This window comes from Schistocerca cancellata, unplaced genomic scaffold (assembly GCF_023864275.1).
Source record: "Schistocerca cancellata isolate TAMUIC-IGC-003103 unplaced genomic scaffold, iqSchCanc2.1 HiC_scaffold_704, whole genome shotgun sequence".
In the NCBI taxonomy this organism is placed as follows: Eukaryota; Metazoa; Arthropoda; class Insecta; order Orthoptera; family Acrididae; genus Schistocerca; species Schistocerca cancellata.
In genome coordinates this window covers 20,753-40,157 of record NW_026046715.1, presented here as the reverse complement: position 1 = coordinate 40,157, position 19,405 = coordinate 20,753, and the positions used below count along the sequence as shown (strand labels likewise).

Here is a 19,405-nt window from a genome sequence, read left to right as displayed (position 1 = left end):
CAACAATAGGCGGTGACGTATTTCAGAAATCACCTGCCAATTCGTACTGTTTTGTCGTTTTCAAAGTCTTCTTGGCAAACTTGGTTAGCACATTCTCCCTCAAACTGAGTTAATTACTGCATTATCGTACCATTACAGTAGTTTAAACGGTTTAAGGAAGCATCTTTGTCACAACAGAAAGGTAGTTTGAAAATTGGGCTGGCGACATAACAAAAAAAAAAAAAAACAGGAAGGGAGCCAACAGCACCCGGGTTTCCCAGGCGGTCACCCATCCAAGTACTAGCAGGGCCCGATGATGCTTAACTTCGGTGATCGGACGAGAACCGGTGTATTCATCATGGTATGGCCGTTGGCGCTCATCTAATGTAGGAGCACGGCAGAATTCGCGTTCGGCTTTTCTCCCAACACACAAAATGTTAGTTTTCGGCCGCATTTGACGAAAGCGCTTCCTTCCGCAACCGCCAGTTCCTCGAGGACGGCGCGGGGAGGCGCGCCCGGCGTCCCAGCAGAGTGACGGCCGAATTGGCGGGCGCACCGCCGCGTGTGTGAGACGCACTGCTGCTCGTTGCACCCCCTGTCATTCGCTGGGCGCGTTCAGCCTTCGACACTAGCGGAGGACGCATCTTGTCCCTGGTGTTCAGCGGAGGGCCTGTGCGGGGTGTGGCAGTGTCGTGCTGGAGGGCCCACTGGTAGCGATGTGGGCTTCCTCGCCTCGCCTCGCCTCGCCTCGCCGCGCCTCACACCAGGTGTCTGCGTAGTTTGCAGTGCATTCGCACCATTCCTATCCCTGTCCCTGTCCCCGTCCCGACTTGTCCCGACTTTGCTCGACTGCCGCTCGCTGCCGCTCGGGTCGTGGTCCATATGACAGCGCAAGCACGAAAAACGTCTGCGGGACGAGACGAGACGAGACGAGACGAGACGACTAAGGAATAAATTCGTGGTTACAAATCAAATTTGGAACTCTACATTCCTACACAACAATAGGCGGTGACGTATTTCAGAAATCACCTGCCAATTCGTACTGTTTTGTCGTTTTCAAAGTCTTCTTGGCAAACTTGGTTAGCACATTCTCCCTCAAACTGAGTTAATTACTGCATTATCGTACCATTACAGTAGTTTAAACGGTTTAAGGAAGCATCTTTGTCACAACAGAAAGGTAGTTTGAAAATTGGGCTGGCGACATAACAAAAAAAAAAAAACAGGAAGGGAGCCAACAGCACCCGGGTTTCCCAGGCGGTCACCCATCCAAGTACTAGCAGGGCCCGATGATGCTTAACTTCGGTGATCGGACGAGAACCGGTGTATTCATCATGGTATGGCCGTTGGCGCTCATCTAATGTAGGAGCACGGCAGAATTCGCGTTCGGCTTTTCTCCCAACACACAAAATGTTAGTTTTCGGCCGCATTTGACGAAAGCGCTTCCTTCCGCAACCGCCAGTTCCTCGAGGACGGCGCGGGGAGGCGCGCCCGGCGCCCCAGCAGAGTGACGGCCGAATTGGCGGGCGCACCGCCGCGTGTGTGAGACGCACTGCTGCTCGTTGCACCCCCTGTCATTCGCTGGGCGCGTTCAGCCTTCGACACTAGCGGAGGACGCATCTTGTCCCTGGTGTTCAGCGGAGGGCCTGTGCGGGGTGTGGCAGTGTCGTGCTGGAGGGCCCACTGGTAGCGATGTGGGCTTCCTCGCCTCGCCTCGCCTCGCCTCGCCTCGACTCACACCAGGTGTCTGCGTAGTTTGCAGTGCATTCGCACCATTCCTATCCCTGTCCCTGTCCCCGTCCCGACTTGTCCCGACTTTGCTCGACTGCCGCTCGCTGCCGCTCGGGTCGTGGTCCATATGACAGCGCAAGCACGAAAAACGTCTGCGGGACGAGACGAGACGAGACGAGACGAGACGACTAAGGAATAAATTCGTGGTTACAAATCAAATTTGGAACTCTACATTCCTACACAACAATAGGCGGTGACGTATTTCAGAAATCACCTGCCGATTCGTACTGTTTTGTCGTTTTCAAAGTCTTCTTGGCAAACTTGGTTAGCACATTCTCCCTCAAACTGAGTTAATTACTGCATTTTCGTACCATTACAGTAGTTTAAAAGGCTTAAGGAAGCATCTTTGTCACAACAGAAACGTAGTTTGAAAATTGGGCTGGCAACATAACAAAAAAAAAAAAAACGGGAAGGGAGCCAACAGCACCCGGGTTGACCCAGGCGGTCACCCATCCAAGTACTAGCCGGGCATGATGATGCTTAACTTCGGTGGTCGGACGAGAACCGGTGTATTCATCATGGTATCGCCGTTGGCGCTCATCTAATGTAGGAGCACGGCAGAATTCGCGTTCGGCTTTTCTCCCAACACACAAAATGTTAGTTTTCGGCCGCATTTGACGAAAGCGCTTCCTTCCGCAACCGCCAGTTCCTCGAGGACGGCGCGGGGAGGCGCGCCCGGCGTCCCAGCAGAGTGACGGCCGAATTGGCGGGCGCACCGCCGCGTGTGTGAGACGCACTGCTGCTCGTTGCACCCCCTGTCATTCGCTGGGCGCGTTCAGCCTTCGACACTAGCGGAGGACGCATCTTGTCCCTGGTGTTCAGCGGAGGGCCTGTGCGGGGTGTGGCAGTGTCGTGCTGGAGGGCCCACTGGTAGCGATGTGGGCTTCCTCGCCTCGCCTCGCCTCGCCTCGCCGCGCCTCACACCAGGTGTCTGCGTAGTTTGCAGTGCATTCGCACCATTCCTATCCCTGTCCCTGTCCCCGTCCCGACTTGTCCCGACTTTGCTCGACTGCCGCTCGCTGCCGCTCGGGTCGTGGTCCATATGACAGCGCAAGCACGAAAAACGTCTGCGGGACGAGACGAGACGAGACGAGACGAGACGACTAAGGAATAAATTCGTGGTTACAAATCAAATTTGGAACTCTACATTCCTACACAACAATAGGCGGTGACGTATTTCAGAAATCACCTGCCGATTCGTACTGTTTTGTCGTTTTCAAAGTCTTCTTGGCAAACTTGGTTAGCACATTCTCCCTCAAACTGAGTTAATTACTGCATTTTCGTACCATTACAGTAGTTTAAAAGGCTTAAGGAAGCATCTTTGTCACAACAGAAACGTAGTTTGAAAATTGGGCTGGCAACATAACAAAAAAAAAAAAACGGGAAGGGAGCCAACAGCACCCGGGTTGACCCAGGCGGTCACCCATCCAAGTACTAGCCGGGCATGATGATGCTTAACTTCGGTGGTCGGACGAGAACCGGTGTATTCATCATGGTATCGCCGTTGGCGCTCATCTAATGTAGGAGCACGGCAGAATTCGCGTTCGGCTTTTCTCCCAACACACAAAATGTTAGTTTTCGGCCGCATTTGACGAAAGCGCTTCCTTCCGCAACCGCCAGTTCCTCGAGGACGGCGCGGGGAGGCGCGCCCGGCGTCCCAGCAGAGTGACGGCCGAATTGGCGGGCGCACCGCCGCGTGTGTGAGACGCACTGCTGCTCGTTGCACCCCCTGTCATTCGCTGGGCGCGTTCAGCCTTCGACACTAGCGGAGGACGCATCTTGTCCCTGGTGTTCAGCGGAGGGCCTGTGCGGGGTGTGGCAGTGTCGTGCTGGAGGGCCCACTGGTAGCGATGTGGGCTTCCTCGCCTCGCCTCGCCTCGCCTCGCCGCGCCTCACACCAGGTGTCTGCGTAGTTTGCAGTGCATTCGCACCATTCCTATCCCTGTCCCTGTCCCCGTCCCGACTTGTCCCGACTTTGCTCGACTGCCGCTCGCTGCCGCTCGGGTCGTGGTCCATATGACAGCGCAAGCACGAAAAACGTCTGCGGGACGAGACGAGACGAGACGAGACGAGACGACTAAGGAATAAATTCGTGGTTACAAATCAAATTTGGAACTCTACATTCCTACACAACAATAGGCGGTGACGTATTTCAGAAATCACCTGCCAATTCGTACTGTTTTGTCGTTTTCAAAGTCTTCTTGGCAAACTTGGTTAGCACATTCTCCCTCAAACTGAGTTAATTACTGCATTATCGTACCATTACAGTAGTTTAAACGGTTTAAGGAAGCATCTTTGTCACAACAGAAAGGTAGTTTGAAAATTGGGCTGGCGACATAACAAAAAAAAAAAAAAACAGGAAGGGAGCCAACAGCACCCGGGTTTCCCAGGCGGTCACCCATCCAAGTACTAGCAGGGCCCGATGATGCTTAACTTCGGTGATCGGACGAGAACCGGTGTATTCATCATGGTATGGCCGTTGGCGCTCATCTAATGTAGGAGCACGGCAGAATTCGCGTTCGGCTTTTCTCCCAACACACAAAATGTTAGTTTTCGGCCGCATTTGACGAAAGCGCTTCCTTCCGCAACCGCCAGTTCCTCGAGGACGGCGCGGGGAGGCGCGCCCGGCGTCCCAGCAGAGTGACGGCCGAATTGGCGGGCGCACCGCCGCGTGTGTGAGACGCACTGCTGCTCGTTGCACCCCCTGTCATTCGCTGGGCGCGTTCAGCCTTCGACACTAGCGGAGGACGCATCTTGTCCCTGGTGTTCAGCGGAGGGCCTGTGCGGGGTGTGGCAGTGTCGTGCTGGAGGGCCCACTGGTAGCGATGTGGGCTTCCTCGCCTCGCCTCGCCTCGCCTCGCCGCGCCTCACACCAGGTGTCTGCGTAGTTTGCAGTGCATTCGCACCATTCCTATCCCTGTCCCTGTCCCCGTCCCGACTTGTCCCGACTTTGCTCGACTGCCGCTCGCTGCCGCTCGGGTCGTGGTCCATATGACAGCGCAAGCACGAAAAACGTCTGCGGGACGAGACGAGACGAGACGAGACGAGACGACTAAGGAATAAATTCGTGGTTACAAATCAAATTTGGAACTCTACATTCCTACACAACAATAGGCGGTGACGTATTTCAGAAATCACCTGCCAATTCGTACTGTTTTGTCGTTTTCAAAGTCTTCTTGGCAAACTTGGTTAGCACATTCTCCCTCAAACTGAGTTAATTACTGCATTATCGTACCATTACAGTAGTTTAAACGGTTTAAGGAAGCATCTTTGTCACAACAGAAAGGTAGTTTGAAAATTGGGCTGGCGACATAACAAAAAAAAAAAAACAGGAAGGGAGCCAACAGCACCCGGGTTTCCCAGGCGGTCACCCATCCAAGTACTAGCAGGGCCCGATGATGCTTAACTTCGGTGATCGGACGAGAACCGGTGTATTCATCATGGTATGGCCGTTGGCGCTCATCTAATGTAGGAGCACGGCAGAATTCGCGTTCGGCTTTTCTCCCAACACACAAAATGTTAGTTTTCGGCCGCATTTGACGAAAGCGCTTCCTTCCGCAACCGCCAGTTCCTCGAGGACGGCGCGGGGAGGCGCGCCCGGCGTCCCAGCAGAGTGACGGCCGAATTGGCGGGCGCACCGCCGCGTGTGTGAGACGCACTGCTGCTCGTTGCACCCCCTGTCATTCGCTGGGCGCGTTCAGCCTTCGACACTAGCGGAGGACGCATCTTGTCCCTGGTGTTCAGCGGAGGGCCTGTGCGGGGTGTGGCAGTGTCGTGCTGGAGGGCCCACTGGTAGCGATGTGGGCTTCCTCGCCTCGCCTCGCCTCGCCTCGCCGCGCCTCACACCAGGTGTCTGCGTAGTTTGCAGTGCATTCGCACCATTCCTATCCCTGTCCCTGTCCCCGTCCCGACTTGTCCCGACTTTGCTCGACTGCCGCTCGCTGCCGCTCGGGTCGTGGTCCATATGACAGCGCAAGCACGAAAAACGTCTGCGGGACGAGACGAGACGAGACGAGACGAGACGACTAAGGAATAAATTCGTGGTTACAAATCAAATTTGGAACTCTACATTCCTACACAACAATAGGCGGTGACGTATTTCAGAAATCACCTGCCGATTCGTACTGTTTTGTCGTTTTCAAAGTCTTCTTGGCAAACTTGGTTAGCACATTCTCCCTCAAACTGAGTTAATTACTGCATTTTCGTACCATTACAGTAGTTTAAAAGGCTTAAGGAAGCATCTTTGTCACAACAGAAACGTAGTTTGAAAATTGGGCTGGCAACATAACAAAAAAAAAAAACGGGAAGGGAGCCAACAGCACCCGGGTTGACCCAGGCGGTCACCCATCCAAGTACTAGCCGGGCATGATGATGCTTAACTTCGGTGGTCGGACGAGAACCGGTGTATTCATCATGGTATCGCCGTTGGCGCTCATCTAATGTAGGAGCACGGCAGAATTCGCGTTCGGCTTTTCTCCCAACACACAAAATGTTAGTTTTCGGCCGCATTTGACGAAAGCGCTTCCTTCCGCAACCGCCAGTTCCTCGAGGACGGCGCGGGGAGGCGCGCCCGGCGTCCCAGCAGAGTGACGGCCGAATTGGCGGGCGCACCGCCGCGTGTGTGAGACGCACTGCTGCTCGTTGCACCCCCTGTCATTCGCTGGGCGCGTTCAGCCTTCGACACTAGCGGAGGACGCATCTTGTCCCTGGTGTTCAGCGGAGGGCCTGTGCGGGGTGTGGCAGTGTCGTGCTGGAGGGCCCACTGGTAGCGATGTGGGCTTCCTCGCCTCGCCTCGCCTCGCCTCGCCGCGCCTCACACCAGGTGTCTGCGTAGTTTGCAGTGCATTCGCACCATTCCTATCCCTGTCCCTGTCCCCGTCCCGACTTGTCCCGACTTTGCTCGACTGCCGCTCGCTGCCGCTCGGGTCGTGGTCCATATGACAGCGCAAGCACGAAAAACGTCTGCGGGACGAGACGAGACGAGACGAGACGAGACGACTAAGGAATAAATTCGTGGTTACAAATCAAATTTGGAACTCTACATTCCTACACAACAATAGGCGGTGACGTATTTCAGAAATCACCTGCCGATTCGTACTGTTTTGTCGTTTTCAAAGTCTTCTTGGCAAACTTGGTTAGCACATTCTCCCTCAAACTGAGTTAATTACTGCATTTTCGTACCATTACAGTAGTTTAAAAGGCTTAAGGAAGCATCTTTGTCACAACAGAAACGTAGTTTGAAAATTGGGCTGGCAACATAACAAAAAAAAAAAAACGGGAAGGGAGCCAACAGCACCCGGGTTGACCCAGGCGGTCACCCATCCAAGTACTAGCCGGGCATGATGATGCTTAACTTCGGTGGTCGGACGAGAACCGGTGTATTCATCATGGTATCGCCGTTGGCGCTCATCTAATGTAGGAGCACGGCAGAATTCGCGTTCGGCTTTTCTCCCAACACACAAAATGTTAGTTTTCGGCCGCATTTGACGAAAGCGCTTCCTTCCGCAACCGCCAGTTCCTCGAGGACGGCGCGGGGAGGCGCGCCCGGCGTCCCAGCAGAGTGACGGCCGAATTGGCGGGCGCACCGCCGCGTGTGTGAGACGCACTGCTGCTCGTTGCACCCCCTGTCATTCGCTGGGCGCGTTCAGCCTTCGACACTAGCGGAGGACGCATCTTGTCCCTGGTGTTCAGCGGAGGGCCTGTGCGGGGTGTGGCAGTGTCGTGCTGGAGGGCCCACTGGTAGCGATGTGGGCTTCCTCGCCTCGCCTCGCCTCGCCTCGCCGCGCCTCACACCAGGTGTCTGCGTAGTTTGCAGTGCATTCGCACCATTCCTATCCCTGTCCCTGTCCCCGTCCCGACTTGTCCCGACTTTGCTCGACTGCCGCTCGCTGCCGCTCGGGTCGTGGTCCATATGACAGCGCAAGCACGAAAAACGTCTGCGGGACGAGACGAGACGAGACGAGACGAGACGACTAAGGAATAAATTCGTGGTTACAAATCAAATTTGGAACTCTACATTCCTACACAACAATAGGCGGTGACGTATTTCAGAAATCACCTGCCAATTCGTACTGTTTTGTCGTTTTCAAAGTCTTCTTGGCAAACTTGGTTAGCACATTCTCCCTCAAACTGAGTTAATTACTGCATTATCGTACCATTACAGTAGTTTAAACGGTTTAAGGAAGCATCTTTGTCACAACAGAAAGGTAGTTTGAAAATTGGGCTGGCGACATAACAAAAAAAAAAAAAACAGGAAGGGAGCCAACAGCACCCGGGTTTCCCAGGCGGTCACCCATCCAAGTACTAGCAGGGCCCGATGATGCTTAACTTCGGTGATCGGACGAGAACCGGTGTATTCATCATGGTATGGCCGTTGGCGCTCATCTAATGTAGGAGCACGGCAGAATTCGCGTTCGGCTTTTCTCCCAACACACAAAATGTTAGTTTTCGGCCGCATTTGACGAAAGCGCTTCCTTCCGCAACCGCCAGTTCCTCGAGGACGGCGCGGGGAGGCGCGCCCGGCGTCCCAGCAGAGTGACGGCCGAATTGGCGGGCGCACCGCCGCGTGTGTGAGACGCACTGCTGCTCGTTGCACCCCCTGTCATTCGCTGGGCGCGTTCAGCCTTCGACACTAGCGGAGGACGCATCTTGTCCCTGGTGTTCAGCGGAGGGCCTGTGCGGGGTGTGGCAGTGTCGTGCTGGAGGGCCCACTGGTAGCGATGTGGGCTTCCTCGCCTCGCCTCGCCTCGCCTCGCCGCGCCTCACACCAGGTGTCTGCGTAGTTTGCAGTGCATTCGCACCATTCCTATCCCTGTCCCTGTCCCCGTCCCGACTTGTCCCGACTTTGCTCGACTGCCGCTCGCTGCCGCTCGGGTCGTGGTCCATATGACAGCGCAAGCACGAAAAACGTCTGCGGGACGAGACGAGACGAGACGAGACGAGACGACTAAGGAATAAATTCGTGGTTACAAATCAAATTTGGAACTCTACATTCCTACACAACAATAGGCGGTGACGTATTTCAGAAATCACCTGCCGATTCGTACTGTTTTGTCGTTTTCAAAGTCTTCTTGGCAAACTTGGTTAGCACATTCTCCCTCAAACTGAGTTAATTACTGCATTATCGTACCATTACAGTAGTTTAAAAGGCTTAAGGAAGCATCTTTGTCACAACAGAAACGTAGTTTGAAAATTGGGCTGGCAACATAACAAAAAAAAAAAAACGGGAAGGGAGCCAACAGCACCCGGGTTGACCCAGGCGGTCACCCATCCAAGTACTAGCCGGGCATGATGATGCTTAACTTCGGTGGTCGGACGAGAACCGGTGTATTCATCATGGTATCGCCGTTGGCGCTCATCTAATGTAGGAGCACGGCAGAATTCGCGTTCGGCTTTTCTCCCAACACACAAAATGTTAGTTTTCGGCCGCATTTGACGAAAGCGCTTCCTTCCGCAACCGCCAGTTCCTCGAGGACGGCGCGGGGAGGCGCGCCCGGCGTCCCAGCAGAGTGACGGCCGAATTGGCGGGCGCACCGCCGCGTGTGTGAGACGCACTGCTGCTCGTTGCACCCCCTGTCATTCGCTGGGCGCGTTCAGCCTTCGACACTAGCGGAGGACGCATCTTGTCCCTGGTGTTCAGCGGAGGGCCTGTGCGGGGTGTGGCAGTGTCGTGCTGGAGGGCCCACTGGTAGCGATGTGGGCTTCCTCGCCTCGCCTCGCCTCGCCTCGCCGCGCCTCACACCAGGTGTCTGCGTAGTTTGCAGTGCATTCGCACCATTCCTATCCCTGTCCCTGTCCCCGTCCCGACTTGTCCCGACTTTGCTCGACTGCCGCTCGCTGCCGCTCGGGTCGTGGTCCATATGACAGCGCAAGCACGAAAAACGTCTGCGGGACGAGACGAGACGAGACGAGACGAGACGACTAAGGAATAAATTCGTGGTTACAAATCAAATTTGGAACTCTACATTCCTACACAACAATAGGCGGTGACGTATTTCAGAAATCACCTGCCGATTCGTACTGTTTTGTCGTTTTCAAAGTCTTCTTGGCAAACTTGGTTAGCACATTCTCCCTCAAACTGAGTTAATTACTGCATTTTCGTACCATTACAGTAGTTTAAAAGGCTTAAGGAAGCATCTTTGTCACAACAGAAACGTAGTTTGAAAATTGGGCTGGCAACATAACAAAAAAAAAAAAACGGGAAGGGAGCCAACAGCACCCGGGTTGACCCAGGCGGTCACCCATCCAAGTACTAGCCGGGCATGATGATGCTTAACTTCGGTGGTCGGACGAGAACCGGTGTATTCATCATGGTATCGCCGTTGGCGCTCATCTAATGTAGGAGCACGGCAGAATTCGCGTTCGGCTTTTCTCCCAACACACAAAATGTTAGTTTTCGGCCGCATTTGACGAAAGCGCTTCCTTCCGCAACCGCCAGTTCCTCGAGGACGGCGCGGGGAGGCGCGCCCGGCGTCCCAGCAGAGTGACGGCCGAATTGGCGGGCGCACCGCCGCGTGTGTGAGACGCACTGCTGCTCGTTGCACCCCCTGTCATTCGCTGGGCGCGTTCAGCCTTCGACACTAGCGGAGGACGCATCTTGTCCCTGGTGTTCAGCGGAGGGCCTGTGCGGGGTGTGGCAGTGTCGTGCTGGAGGGCCCACTGGTAGCGATGTGGGCTTCCTCGCCTCGCCTCGCCTCGCCTCGCCGCGCCTCACACCAGGTGTCTGCGTAGTTTGCAGTGCATTCGCACCATTCCTATCCCTGTCCCTGTCCCCGTCCCGACTTGTCCCGACTTTGCTCGACTGCCGCTCGCTGCCGCTCGGGTCGTGGTCCATATGACAGCGCAAGCACGAAAAACGTCTGCGGGACGAGACGAGACGAGACGAGACGAGACGACTAAGGAATAAATTCGTGGTTACAAATCAAATTTGGAACTCTACATTCCTACACAACAATAGGCGGTGACGTATTTCAGAAATCACCTGCCAATTCGTACTGTTTTGTCGTTTTCAAAGTCTTCTTGGCAAACTTGGTTAGCACATTCTCCCTCAAACTGAGTTAATTACTGCATTATCGTACCATTACAGTAGTTTAAACGGTTTAAGGAAGCATCTTTGTCACAACAGAAAGGTAGTTTGAAAATTGGGCTGGCGACATAACAAAAAAAAAAAAACAGGAAGGGAGCCAACAGCACCCGGGTTTCCCAGGCGGTCACCCATCCAAGTACTAGCAGGGCCCGATGATGCTTAACTTCGGTGATCGGACGAGAACCGGTGTATTCATCATGGTATGGCCGTTGGCGCTCATCTAATGTAGGAGCACGGCAGAATTCGCGTTCGGCTTTTCTCCCAACACACAAAATGTTAGTTTTCGGCCGCATTTGACGAAAGCGCTTCCTTCCGCAACCGCCAGTTCCTCGAGGACGGCGCGGGGAGGCGCGCCCGGCGTCCCAGCAGAGTGACGGCCGAATTGGCGGGCGCACCGCCGCGTGTGTGAGACGCACTGCTGCTCGTTGCACCCCCTGTCATTCGCTGGGCGCGTTCAGCCTTCGACACTAGCGGAGGACGCATCTTGTCCCTGGTGTTCAGCGGAGGGCCTGTGCGGGGTGTGGCAGTGTCGTGCTGGAGGGCCCACTGGTAGCGATGTGGGCTTCCTCGCCTCGCCTCGCCTCGCCTCGCCGCGCCTCACACCAGGTGTCTGCGTAGTTTGCAGTGCATTCGCACCATTCCTATCCCTGTCCCTGTCCCCGTCCCGACTTGTCCCGACTTTGCTCGACTGCCGCTCGCTGCCGCTCGGGTCGTGGTCCATATGACAGCGCAAGCACGAAAAACGTCTGCGGGACGAGACGAGACGAGACGAGACGAGACGACTAAGGAATAAATTCGTGGTTACAAATCAAATTTGGAACTCTACATTCCTACACAACAATAGGCGGTGACGTATTTCAGAAATCACCTGCCGATTCGTACTGTTTTGTCGTTTTCAAAGTCTTCTTGGCAAACTTGGTTAGCACATTCTCCCTCAAACTGAGTTAATTACTGCATTTTCGTACCATTACAGTAGTTTAAAAGGCTTAAGGAAGCATCTTTGTCACAACAGAAACGTAGTTTGAAAATTGGGCTGGCAACATAACAAAAAAAAAAAACGGGAAGGGAGCCAACAGCACCCGGGTTGACCCAGGCGGTCACCCATCCAAGTACTAGCCGGGCATGATGATGCTTAACTTCGGTGGTCGGACGAGAACCGGTGTATTCATCATGGTATCGCCGTTGGCGCTCATCTAATGTAGGAGCACGGCAGAATTCGCGTTCGGCTTTTCTCCCAACACACAAAATGTTAGTTTTCGGCCGCATTTGACGAAAGCGCTTCCTTCCGCAACCGCCAGTTCCTCGAGGACGGCGCGGGGAGGCGCGCCCGGCGTCCCAGCAGAGTGACGGCCGAATTGGCGGGCGCACCGCCGCGTGTGTGAGACGCACTGCTGCTCGTTGCACCCCCTGTCATTCGCTGGGCGCGTTCAGCCTTCGACACTAGCGGAGGACGCATCTTGTCCCTGGTGTTCAGCGGAGGGCCTGTGCGGGGTGTGGCAGTGTCGTGCTGGAGGGCCCACTGGTAGCGATGTGGGCTTCCTCGCCTCGCCTCGCCTCGCCTCGCCGCGCCTCACACCAGGTGTCTGCGTAGTTTGCAGTGCATTCGCACCATTCCTATCCCTGTCCCTGTCCCCGTCCCGACTTGTCCCGACTTTGCTCGACTGCCGCTCGCTGCCGCTCGGGTCGTGGTCCATATGACAGCGCAAGCACGAAAAACGTCTGCGGGACGAGACGAGACGAGACGAGACGAGACGACTAAGGAATAAATTCGTGGTTACAAATCAAATTTGGAACTCTACATTCCTACACAACAATAGGCGGTGACGTATTTCAGAAATCACCTGCCAATTCGTACTGTTTTGTCGTTTTCAAAGTCTTCTTGGCAAACTTGGTTAGCACATTCTCCCTCAAACTGAGTTAATTACTGCATTATCGTACCATTACAGTAGTTTAAACGGTTTAAGGAAGCATCTTTGTCACAACAGAAAGGTAGTTTGAAAATTGGGCTGGCGACATAACAAAAAAAAAAAAACAGGAAGGGAGCCAACAGCACCCGGGTTTCCCAGGCGGTCACCCATCCAAGTACTAGCAGGGCCCGATGATGCTTAACTTCGGTGATCGGACGAGAACCGGTGTATTCATCATGGTATGGCCGTTGGCGCTCATCTAATGTAGGAGCACGGCAGAATTCGCGTTCGGCTTTTCTCCCAACACACAAAATGTTAGTTTTCGGCCGCATTTGACGAAAGCGCTTCCTTCCGCAACCGCCAGTTCCTCGAGGACGGCGCGGGGAGGCGCGCCCGGCGTCCCAGCAGAGTGACGGCCGAATTGGCGGGCGCACCGCCGCGTGTGTGAGACGCACTGCTGCTCGTTGCACCCCCTGTCATTCGCTGGGCGCGTTCAGCCTTCGACACTAGCGGAGGACGCATCTTGTCCCTGGTGTTCAGCGGAGGGCCTGTGCGGGGTGTGGCAGTGTCGTGCTGGAGGGCCCACTGGTAGCGATGTGGGCTTCCTCGCCTCGCCTCGCCTCGCCTCGCCGCGCCTCACACCAGGTGTCTGCGTAGTTTGCAGTGCATTCGCACCATTCCTATCCCTGTCCCTGTCCCCGTCCCGACTTGTCCCGACTTTGCTCGACTGCCGCTCGCTGCCGCTCGGGTCGTGGTCCATATGACAGCGCAAGCACGAAAAACGTCTGCGGGACGAGACGAGACGAGACGAGACGAGACGACTAAGGAATAAATTCGTGGTTACAAATCAAATTTGGAACTCTACATTCCTACACAACAATAGGCGGTGACGTATTTCAGAAATCACCTGCCGATTCGTACTGTTTTGTCGTTTTCAAAGTCTTCTTGGCAAACTTGGTTAGCACATTCTCCCTCAAACTGAGTTAATTACTGCATTTTCGTACCATTACAGGAGTTTAAAAGGCTTAAGGAAGCATCTTTGTCACAACAGAAACGTAGTTTGAAAATTGGGCTGGCAACATAACAAAAAAAAAAAACGGGAAGGGAGCCAACAGCACCCGGGTTGACCCAGGCGGTCACCCATCCAAGTACTAGCCGGGCATGATGATGCTTAACTTCGGTGGTCGGACGAGAACCGGTGTATTCATCATGGTATCGCCGTTGGCGCTCATCTAATGTAGGAGCACGGCAGAATTCGCGTTCGGCTTTTCTCCCAACACACAAAATGTTAGTTTTCGGCCGCATTTGACGAAAGCGCTTCCTTCCGCAACCGCCAGTTCCTCGAGGACGGCGCGGGGAGGCGCGCCCGGCGTCCCAGCAGAGTGACGGCCGAATTGGCGGGCGCACCGCCGCGTGTGTGAGACGCACTGCTGCTCGTTGCACCCCCTGTCATTCGCTGGGCGCGTTCAGCCTTCGACACTAGCGGAGGACGCATCTTGTCCCTGGTGTTCAGCGGAGGGCCTGTGCGGGGTGTGGCAGTGTCGTGCTGGAGGGCCCACTGGTAGCGATGTGGGCTTCCTCGCCTCGCCTCGCCTCGCCTCGCCGCGCCTCACACCAGGTGTCTGCGTAGTTTGCAGTGCATTCGCACCATTCCTATCCCTGTCCCTGTCCCCGTCCCGACTTGTCCCGACTTTGCTCGACTGCCGCTCGCTGCCGCTCGGGTCGTGGTCCATATGACAGCGCAAGCACGAAAAACGTCTGCGGGACGAGACGAGACGAGACGAGACGAGACGACTAAGGAATAAATTCGTGGTTACAAATCAAATTTGGAACTCTACATTCCTACACAACAATAGGCGGTGACGTATTTCAGAAATCACCTGCCAATTCGTACTGTTTTGTCGTTTTCAAAGTCTTCTTGGCAAACTTGGTTAGCACATTCTCCCTCAAACTGAGTTAATTACTGCATTATCGTACCATTACAGTAGTTTAAACGGTTTAAGGAAGCATCTTTGTCACAACAGAAAGGTAGTTTGAAAATTGGGCTGGCGACATAACAAAAAAAAAAAAAACAGGAAGGGAGCCAACAGCACCCGGGTTTCCCAGGCGGTCACCCATCCAAGTACTAGCAGGGCCCGATGATGCTTAACTTCGGTGATCGGACGAGAACCGGTGTATTCATCATGGTATGGCCGTTGGCGCTCATCTAATGTAGGAGCACGGCAGAATTCGCGTTCGGCTTATCTCCCAACACACAAAATGTTAGTTTTCGGCCGCATTTGACGAAAGCGCTTCCTTCCGCAACCGCCAGTTCCTCGAGGACGGCGCGGGGAGGCGCGCCCGGCGTCCCAGCAGAGTGACGGCCGAATTGGCGGGCGCACCGCCGCGTGTGTGAGACGCACTGCTGCTCGTTGCACCCCCTGTCATTCGCTGGGCGCGTTCAGCCTTCGACACTAGCGGAGGACGCATCTTGTCCCTGGTGTTCAGCGGAGGGCCTGTGCGGGGTGTGGCAGTGTCGTGCTGGAGGGCCCACTGGTAGCGATGTGGGCTTCCTCGCCTCGCCTCGCCTCGCCTCGCCGCGCCTCACACCAGGTGTCTGCGTAGTTTGCAGTGCATTCGCACCATTCCTATCCCTGTCCCTGTCCCCGTCCCGACTTGTCCCGACTTTGCTCGACTGCCGCTCGCTGCCGCTCGGGTCGTGGTCCATATGACAGCGCAAGCACGAAAAACGTCTGCGGGACGAGACGAGACGAGACGAGACGAGACGACTAAGGAATAAATTCGTGGTTACAAATCAAATTTGGAACTCTACATTCCTACACAACAATAGGCGGTGACGTATTTCAGAAATCACCTGCCAATTCGTACTGTTTTGTCGTTTTCAAAGTCTTCTTGGCAAACTTGGTTAGCACATTCTCCCTCAAACTGAGTTAATTACTGCATTATCGTACCATTACAGTAGTTTAAACGGTTTAAGGAAGCATCTTTGTCACAACAGAAAGGTAGTTTGAAAATTGGGCTGGCGACATAACAAAAAAAAAAAAAACAGGAAGGGAGCCAACAGCACCCGGGTTTCCCAGGCGGTCACCCATCCAAGTACTAGCAGGGCCCGATGATGCTTAACTTCGGTGATCGGACGAGAACCGGTGTATTCATCATGGTATGGCCGTTGGCGCTCATCTAATGTAGGAGCACGGCAGAATTCGCGTTCGGCTTATCTCCCAACACACAAAATGTTAGTTTTCGGCCGCATTTGACGAAAGCGCTTCCTTCCGCAACCGCCAGTTCCTCGAGGACGGCGCGGGGAGGCGCGCCCGGCGTCCCAGCAGAGTGACGGCCGAATTGGCGGGCGCACCGCCGCGTGTGTGAGACGCACTGCTGCTCGTTGCACCCCCTGTCATTCGCTGGGCGCGTTCAGCCTTCGACACTAGCGGAGGACGCATCTTGTCCCTGGTGTTCAGCGGAGGGCCTGTGCGGGGTGTGGCAGTGTCGTGCTGGAGGGCCCACTGGTAGCGATGTGGGCTTCCTCGCCTCGCCTCGCCTCGCCTCGCCGCGCCTCACACCAGGTGTCTGCGTAGTTTGCAGTGCATTCGCACCATTCCTATCCCTGTCCCTGTCCCCGTCCCGACTTGTCCCGACTTTGCTCGACTGCCGCTCGCTGCCGCTCGGGTCGTGGTCCATATGACAGCGCAAGCACGAAAAACGTCTGCGGGACGAGACGAGACGAGACGAGACGAGACGACTAAGGAATAAATTCGTGGTTACAAATCAAATTTGGAACTCTACATTCCTACACAACAATAGGCGGTGACGTATTTCAGAAATCACCTGCCAATTCGTACTGTTTTGTCGTTTTCAAAGTCTTCTTGGCAAACTTGGTTAGCGCATTCTCCCTCAAACTGAGTTAATTACTGCATTATCGTACCATTACAGTAGTTTAAACGGTTTAAGGAAGCATCTTTGTCACAACAGAAAGGTAGTTTGAAAATTGGGCTGGCGACATAACAAAAAAAAAAAAAAACAGGAAGGGAGCCAACAGCACCCGGGTTTCCCAGGCGGTCACCCATCCAAGTACTAGCAGGGCCCGATGATGCTTAACTTCGGTGATCGGACGAGAACCGGTGTATTCATCATGGTATGGCCGTTGGCGCTCATCTAATGTAGGAGCACGGCAGAATTCGCGTTCGGCTTATCTCCCAACACACAAAATGTTAGTTTTCGGCCGCATTTGACGAAAGCGCTTCCTTCCGCAACCGCCAGTTCCTCGAGGACGGCGCGGGGAGGCGCGCCCGGCGTCCCAGCAGAGTGACGGCCGAATTGGCGGGCGCACCGCCGCGTGTGTGAGACGCACTGCTGCTCGTTGCACCCCCTGTCATTCGCTGGGCGCGTTCAGCCTTCGACACTAGCGGAGGACGCATCTTGTCCCTGGTGTTCAGCGGAGGGCCTGTGCGGGGTGTGGCAGTGTCGTGCTGGAGGGCCCACTGGTAGCGATGTGGGCTTCCTCGCCTCGCCTCGCCTCGCCTCGCCGCGCCTCACACCAGGTGTCTGCGTAGTTTGCAGTGCATTCGCACCATTCCTATCCCTGTCCCTGTCCCCGTCCCGACTTGTCCCGACTTTGCTCGACTGCCGCTCGCTGCCGCTCGGGTCGTGGTCCATATGACAGCGCAAGCACGAAAAACGTCTGCGGGACGAGACGAGACGAGACGAGACGAGACGACTAAGGAATAAATTCGTGGTTACAAATCAAATTTGGAACTCTACATTCCTACACAACAATAGGCGGTGACGTATTTCAGAAATCACCTGCCAATTCGTACTGTTTTGTCGTTTTCAAAGTCTTCTTGGCAAACTTGGTTAGCACATTCTCCCTCAAACTGAGTTAATTACTGCATTATCGTACCATTACAGTAGTTTAAACGGTTTAAGGAAGCATCTTTGTCACAACAGAAAGGTAGTTTGAAAATTGGGCTGGCGACATAACAAAAAAAAAAAAACAGGAAGGGAGCCAACAGCACCCGGGTTTCCCAGGCGGTCACCCATCCAAGTACTAGCAGGGCCCGATGATGCTTAACTTCGGTGATCGGACGAGAACCGGTGTATTCATCATGGTATGGCCGTTGGCGCTCATCTAATGTAGGAGCACGGCAGAATTCGCGTTCGGCTTTTCTCCCAACACACAAAATGTTAGTTTTCGGCCGCATTTGACGAAAGCGCTTCCTTCCGCAACCGCCAGTTCCTCGAGGACGGCGCGGGGAGGCGCGCCCGGCGTCCCAGCAGAGTGACGGCCGAATTGGCGGGCGCACCGCCGCGTGTGTGAGACGCACTGCTGCTCGTTGCACCCCCTGTCATTCGCTGGGCGCGTTCAGCCTTCGACACTAGCGGAGGACGCATCTTGTCCCTGGTGTTCAGCGGAGGGCCTGTGCGGGGTGTGGCAGTGTCGTGCTGGAGGGCCCACTGGTAGCGATGTGGGCTTCCTCGCCTCGCCTCGCCTCGCCTCGCCGCGCCTCACACCAGGTGTCTGCGTAGTTTGCAGTGCATTCGCACCATTCCTATCCCTGTCCCTGTCCCCGTCCCGACTTGTCCCGACTTTGCTCGACTGCCGCTCGCTGCCGCTCGGGTCGTGGTCCATATGACAGCGCAAGCACGAAAAACGTCTGCGGGACGAGACGAGACGAGACGAGACGAGACGACTAAGGAATAAATTCGTGGTTACAAATCAAATTTGGAACTCTACATTCCTACACAACAATAGGCGGTGACGTATTTCAGAAATCACCTGCCGATTCGTACTGTTTTGTCGTTTTCAAAGTCTTCTTGGCAAACTTGGTTAGCACATTCTCCCTCAAACTGAGTTAATTACTGCATTTTCGTACCATTACAGTAGTTTAAAAGGCTTAAGGAAGCATCTTTGTCACAACAGAAACGTAGTTTGAAAATTGGGCTGGCAACATAACAAAAAAAAAAAAACGGGAAGGGAGCCAACAGCACCCGGGTTGACCCAGGCGGTCACCCATCCAAGTACTAGCCGGGCATGATGATGCTTAACTTCGGTGGTCGGACGAGAACCGGTGTATTCATCATGGTATCGCCGTTGGCGCTCATCTAATGTAGGAGCACGGCAGAATTCGCGTTCGGCTTTTCTCCCAACACACAAAATGTTAGTTTTCGGCCGCATTTGACGAAAGCGCTTCCTTCCGCAACCGCCAGTTCCTCGAGGACGGCGCGGGGAGGCGCGCCCGGCGTCCCAGCAGAGTGACGGCCGAATTGGCGGGCGCACCGCCGCGTGTGTGAGACGCACTGCTGCTCGTTGCACCCCCTGTCATTCGCTGGGCGCGTTCAGCCTTCGACACTAGCGGAGGACGCATCTTGTCCCTGGTGTTCAGCGGAGGGCCTGTGCGGGGTGTGGCAGTGTCGTGCTGGAGGGCCCACTGGTAGCGATGTGGGCTTCCTCGCCTCGCCTCGCCTCGCCTCGCCGCGCCTCACACCAGGTGTCTGCGTAGTTTGCAGTGCATTCGCACCATTCCTATCCCTGTCCCTGTCCCCGTCCCGACTTGTCCCGACTTTGCTCGACTGCCGCTCGCTGCCGCTCGGGTCGTGGTCCATATGACAGCGCAAGCACGAAAAACGTCTGCGGGACGAGACGAGA

The 19,405-nt window shown here is 54.9% G+C and overlaps 11 non-coding genes and 9 pseudogenes across 11 annotated transcripts; all 20 read right to left on the bottom strand.

Moving 5' to 3' along the window:
* Positions 1–235: 235 nt before the first annotated feature.
* Positions 236–354, bottom strand: LOC126140277 (5S ribosomal RNA). Its single transcript, XR_007528850.1, has one exon. It is a non-coding gene; the product is annotated as a 5S ribosomal RNA (ribosomal RNA).
* Positions 355–1,208: 854 nt separating this feature from the next.
* LOC126140276 (5S ribosomal RNA) lies at positions 1,209–1,327 on the bottom strand. Its single transcript, XR_007528849.1, has one exon. It is a non-coding gene; the product is annotated as a 5S ribosomal RNA (ribosomal RNA).
* An 855-nt stretch (positions 1,328–2,182) lies between these two features.
* Positions 2,183–2,302, bottom strand: LOC126140235 (5S ribosomal RNA; annotated as a pseudogene).
* An 854-nt stretch (positions 2,303–3,156) lies between these two features.
* LOC126140234 (5S ribosomal RNA) lies at positions 3,157–3,276 on the bottom strand (annotated as a pseudogene).
* Positions 3,277–4,132: 856 nt separating this feature from the next.
* On the bottom strand, positions 4,133–4,251 carry LOC126140275 (5S ribosomal RNA). Its single transcript, XR_007528848.1, has one exon. It is a non-coding gene; the product is annotated as a 5S ribosomal RNA (ribosomal RNA).
* An 854-nt stretch (positions 4,252–5,105) lies between these two features.
* On the bottom strand, positions 5,106–5,224 carry LOC126140274 (5S ribosomal RNA). Its single transcript, XR_007528847.1, has one exon. It is a non-coding gene; the product is annotated as a 5S ribosomal RNA (ribosomal RNA).
* Positions 5,225–6,077: 853 nt separating this feature from the next.
* On the bottom strand, positions 6,078–6,197 carry LOC126140233 (5S ribosomal RNA; annotated as a pseudogene).
* An 854-nt stretch (positions 6,198–7,051) lies between these two features.
* On the bottom strand, positions 7,052–7,171 carry LOC126140232 (5S ribosomal RNA; annotated as a pseudogene).
* An 855-nt stretch (positions 7,172–8,026) lies between these two features.
* Positions 8,027–8,145, bottom strand: LOC126140272 (5S ribosomal RNA). Its single transcript, XR_007528846.1, has one exon. It is a non-coding gene; the product is annotated as a 5S ribosomal RNA (ribosomal RNA).
* An 854-nt stretch (positions 8,146–8,999) lies between these two features.
* LOC126140231 (5S ribosomal RNA) lies at positions 9,000–9,119 on the bottom strand (annotated as a pseudogene).
* Positions 9,120–9,973: 854 nt separating this feature from the next.
* Positions 9,974–10,093, bottom strand: LOC126140230 (5S ribosomal RNA; annotated as a pseudogene).
* Positions 10,094–10,947: 854 nt separating this feature from the next.
* LOC126140271 (5S ribosomal RNA) lies at positions 10,948–11,066 on the bottom strand. The gene has a single exon (XR_007528845.1). It is a non-coding gene; the product is annotated as a 5S ribosomal RNA (ribosomal RNA).
* Positions 11,067–11,919: 853 nt separating this feature from the next.
* LOC126140229 (5S ribosomal RNA) lies at positions 11,920–12,039 on the bottom strand (annotated as a pseudogene).
* Positions 12,040–12,893: 854 nt separating this feature from the next.
* Positions 12,894–13,012, bottom strand: LOC126140269 (5S ribosomal RNA). The gene has a single exon (XR_007528843.1). It is a non-coding gene; the product is annotated as a 5S ribosomal RNA (ribosomal RNA).
* Positions 13,013–13,865: 853 nt separating this feature from the next.
* LOC126140227 (5S ribosomal RNA) lies at positions 13,866–13,985 on the bottom strand (annotated as a pseudogene).
* An 855-nt stretch (positions 13,986–14,840) lies between these two features.
* On the bottom strand, positions 14,841–14,959 carry LOC126140268 (5S ribosomal RNA). The gene has a single exon (XR_007528842.1). It is a non-coding gene; the product is annotated as a 5S ribosomal RNA (ribosomal RNA).
* An 855-nt stretch (positions 14,960–15,814) lies between these two features.
* Positions 15,815–15,933, bottom strand: LOC126140267 (5S ribosomal RNA). Its single transcript, XR_007528841.1, has one exon. It is a non-coding gene; the product is annotated as a 5S ribosomal RNA (ribosomal RNA).
* Positions 15,934–16,789: 856 nt separating this feature from the next.
* On the bottom strand, positions 16,790–16,908 carry LOC126140266 (5S ribosomal RNA). The gene has a single exon (XR_007528840.1). It is a non-coding gene; the product is annotated as a 5S ribosomal RNA (ribosomal RNA).
* An 854-nt stretch (positions 16,909–17,762) lies between these two features.
* On the bottom strand, positions 17,763–17,881 carry LOC126140265 (5S ribosomal RNA). The gene has a single exon (XR_007528839.1). It is a non-coding gene; the product is annotated as a 5S ribosomal RNA (ribosomal RNA).
* Positions 17,882–18,735: 854 nt separating this feature from the next.
* LOC126140226 (5S ribosomal RNA) lies at positions 18,736–18,855 on the bottom strand (annotated as a pseudogene).
* Positions 18,856–19,405: the final 550 nt, after the last annotated feature.